This window comes from Oncorhynchus tshawytscha, unplaced genomic scaffold, assembly GCF_018296145.1.
Source record: "Oncorhynchus tshawytscha isolate Ot180627B unplaced genomic scaffold, Otsh_v2.0 Un_contig_17898_pilon_pilon, whole genome shotgun sequence".
In the NCBI taxonomy this organism is placed as follows: Eukaryota; Metazoa; Chordata; class Actinopteri; order Salmoniformes; family Salmonidae; genus Oncorhynchus; species Oncorhynchus tshawytscha.
The window spans coordinates 85,001-89,867 of record NW_024609341.1 but is presented as its reverse complement, the minus strand read 5'-3'; positions in this window follow the sequence as shown (position 1 = coordinate 89,867).

The window sequence follows — 4,867 nt, the reverse complement described above, 5'->3', positions numbered from 1 at the left end:
CAAAACTCTATTTATATTGTTAAGTTATTTAATATATTATTAATTTATTTAATATATTATTAAGTTATTTAATATATTATTAAGGTATTTAATCAATTTAAGTTATTTATCATTGTCGAAAGAGTATTTATTTTTCATGAATCAAAAGGAATCAATTTAGTTAATTAATATTTATTATTTATTGTATAAAAAATGCTTTTCTCTTGGAATATAAAGACTTGTTTCTTGCAGATCTGACATTATATTATCTATCCACAACACACACACAATCTATGTGTGGTGCTGTATTTTACGAGAGAATAAACTGACATTATATTATCTATCCACACACACACACACACACACACACACACACTTTGTAATCTATGTGTGGTGCTGTAAGTTCTAAGAGAATAAACTGAATATTTATCACACACACATTTATTGTATAAAAAAAACTGACAGAAATTATCTATTGACACACACACACACACACACACACACACACACACTAATCTATGTGTGGTGCTGTGGTTTCTGTAAGTTCTGTAAGTTCTACGAGAGAATAAACTGACATTATATTATCTATCCACACACACACACACACACACACTAATCTAATGAGTGGTGCTGTACATTATATTATCTATCCACACACACACAACACACACACACACACACACAATCACTGTAAGTTCTAAGAGAATAAACTGACATTATATTATCTATATTATAATCTATGTGGTGCTGTAAATTCTACAGAGAATAAACTGACATTATATTATCTACACACACACACACACACACTAATCTATGTGTGGTGCTGTAAGTTCTACGAGAGAATAAACTGACATGATATTATCTATCCACACACACACACACACACACACACACACACACACACTAATCTATGTGTGGTGCTGTATGGAAATATCACACATTGACTGATTTACTTTTATAATTGTTCTTGTATTGAAACCTAAACCCTCTCCTGCATGGGGCCCACACAACAGCTGTGGTCCAAATGGCATACTATTCCCTATATAAGGGCATTACTTTTGACCAGAGCCCTATGGGTCAAGTGTACTGCTCTATATATGTAATGTGGTACCATTGGGTATCATGTCTGTGTGAGTTACAGTTTTTCTCAATTGCTAAAACACTAAAACCCATTGGCTGAACAACGTTCTCAGTTGCCTGGACTCACTTAGCTAATGATGCAGTCTGTTGTCGATACCTTAAACCATGTCACATGGTAAAACACAATGTGCAGATCTCACTTAGACTTTTCAGCAAAACTCTTAAACACATTCTCATTCTCAAAACACATTCTGCACTCTAATGCACATGTCATCCATACTGGTAAACACAAGTGGCAACAATCAAATACAAATAGAGAAGGTATGTCATTGATTGAACACAACCACTCAACATTGATTTAACCTGTTTCAAATGATGACACAACCAATATAAGCCAGTTCAGAGAGCAAACAGGTTGTTGAAGGTGGGGAAGGAGAAGGTCTGAGAATGGATACTGTAGTACAGTGCATTGTAGGCTGTATACTGTACAATGGATGAATTGTATGGCCCTGAACATTGTGCTTTCCATTTATTAACGGTGCTGACTGCTCAATAGATTTTGACTGGTTGCAGGTTCATAGAATTACAGTATCACAGAGACAAAAGGACAAGTTTGTGAGATGCAGGGTACAGTACTGTAAAAATAGGGGGACAAGGAGGAGGAAGAACAAAAAAACAACATTGCAAAGAGCAAAGCAGAGAAGTCATTTCTGATCCATTTTGAGCTACTATGATAGAACATGTTTTCGTTCATCAAAGGACAATGATGGAAAAATATGAATATTTTTTTAGATTAAAAATGTACTTCTCCTTGAGAATTGTATGTGTTGAACAATGTGTTTTCTATTTTCCGGTGTATTGTTTACTGACTGCTGTTTACTGACTGTTTACTGACTGCTGTTTACTGACTGTTTACTGACTGCTGTTTACTGACTGTTTACTGACTGCTGTTTACTGACTGTTTACTGACTGCTGTTTACTGACTGCTGTTTACTGACTGTTTACTGACTGCTGTTTACTGACTGCTGTTTACTGACTGCTGTTTACTGACTGTTTACTGACTGCTGTTTACTGACTGTTTTACTGACTGTTTTACTGACTGCTGTTTACTGACTGTTTACTGACTGTTTTACTGACTGCTGTTTACTGACTGTTTACTGACTGCTGTTTACTGACTGCTGTTTACTGACTGTTTACTGACTGCTGTTTACTGACTGTTTACTGACTGCTGTTTACTGACTGTTTTTGACTGACTGTTTACTGACTGCTGTTTACTGACTGCTGTTTACTGACTGTTTACTGACTGCTGTTTACTGACTGCTTGAGAGGGTATATCATTTTGACCACTTTGTTTATGATTTGAGAGCAGTGTTTGATTTTGAACACAGGTAAAACTGTTTTGAGGCAAATGTTTCATTTGGCAAGAGGAGTCAGAGGTTATGTAAATAGTGCTTGAAGATGAGGTTTAGTGTTTAATGTTTTCAGGAAATGGAGCAAGGTTTCAGAAATTGTGTTTTAGCAATTGAGAAAAACTAAGTGGGAAACAAACATATGATTGAGTCAAAGTAAAGAAATGAGTGTATGTGAGAGATGTTTACTGTTCATTTTTATTGTTTATTTCTCTTTTGTATATTATCTACTTCACTAGCTTTGGAAATGTTAACATATGTTTCTCATGCCAATAAAGCCCCTTGAATTGGAATTGAGAGAGAGAGAGAGAGAGTTGTCGAGACAGAGAGAGAGAGACAGAGAGAGAGAGACAGAGACAGAGACAGAGAGAGAGACAGAGAGACAGAGAGAGAGAGAGACAGAGAGAGAGACAGAGACAGAGAGGATTCATTCAGAGACAGAGACAGAGACAGAGAGAGGAGAGACAGACAGAGAGTGTGTGTGCTTGTGTGTCCCATAGTTTTAATAAGTCCATTGTTGTCTAAATTCCGTCTTCCAAGAGTGGACACTCCACTGGGCAGGTCAAGATGATGACGTCTCTCTAAATGTATGTTGTGACTTCTGTTTAGACCAACGATGCTGTTGTCCAGAGGAAGGCTGTGGATGAGTACCAGAGACCGCTTCCCAGCTGGGGACCATTCTCCATCAGAGAGACGAGAAGGTCACACAGAACTGAGACCAGACAGAACCACCAACTGACTGATTGAAGACAGAGGAGACTACAGACTGTACATTAGGTAGACAGAGGAGACTACAGACTGTAATACATTAGGTAGACAGAGGAGACTGACTGTAATACATTAGATGTCATTAGGAAAGTGTGATGTCATTTCACTACCGGTATCCACTTCAAGCGCAGAACCTGCAGAAATAAAAACTCAACCGAACACCTTTTAAAAGGCATCGGGTAGAAGTAAATGAATCCATATAATTTCATATATGACCTGAAATGGGTGTGTTTTCATGAACTGAATGATATAATCTTGAAGTGCAGTCAAACACAGCAGAAGTGGATACCTGAAGAAAGGTATAACAGTCACTTTCCCACGTAAACTTAACAACTGTCTCACAGCTTCCTCACCTACTGGTCACCAGGCTTGTTCACGGTGCTATTTATTTAACTTAAACATTATTTAACATATTTATTTTAAATGTAAGTGCAATGACATTATGTGATGTAATTATTTATAGTAGTGAATATTTATCAACTTTGTTTGAAGGGAATTTCCGTTGGTCCTTATAACAGTGGTGATGTAGTACTATTGGATTTGATGTCATAGTTCACATTCAATGGATCAAATGTACTGTAATAAATTCTGGGAATAAATTCTCCTGAAAATATATCCTGTTACATGTCTTGGTTCTGGTATTTTAAAATGTGTTTTATTTTTACCCAGTTTCCAATTAGGATTCTATGTTATTGAAGTGCTGTTATTTCTAAGTAGACCTACAGTTGTTCTTAGAGTGAGGGATATTTGAGTATTGGGTTAATTTCGAATTTTATATCCCTGATGTAAATTGAATTGTGCTCAGTCACATCATTTCCGATTGAGGTTCCGGAACTGTAAAGATGTGAGATCATTCATTCGGTGTTGTCCCGGGGTTCTGGAACTATGGGTGAACATTCAGTGTTGTCCCGGGGTTCTGGAACTATGATGGTGAGGTCATTCATTCAGTGTTGTCCCGGGGTTCTGGAACTATGACGGTGAGGTCATTCATTCAGTGTTGTCCCGGGGTTCTGGAACTATGACGGTGAGTCATTCATTCAGTGTTGTCCCGGGGTTCTGGAACTATGACGGTGAGGTCATTCATTCAGTGTTGTCCCGGGTTCTGGAACTATGACGGTGAGGTCATTCATTCAGTGTTGTCCCGGGGTTCTGGAACTATGACGGTGAGGTCATTCATTCGGTGTTGTCCCGGGGTTCTGGAACTATGACGGTGAGGCAGTTTAATTCGGTGTTGTCCCGGGGTTCTGGAACTATGACAGTGAGGTCATTCATTCGGTGTTGTCCCGGGGTTCTGGAACTATGACGGTGAGGTCATTCATTCAGTGTTGTCCCGGGTTCTGGAACTATGACGGTGAGGTCATTCATTCGGTGTGGTCCCGGGGTTCTGGAACTATGACGGTGAGGTCATTCATTCAGTGTTGTCCTGGGGTTCTGGAACTATGACGGTGAGGTCATTCATTCGGTGTTGTCCCGGGATTCTGGAACTATGACGGTGAGGTCATTCATTCAGTGAACTATGAGGTCATTCATTCAGTGTTGTCCCGGGGTTCTGGATTCGGTGAGATCATTCATTCGGTGTTGTCCCGGGGTTCTGGAACTATGACAGTGAGGTCATTCATTCTGTGTTGTTC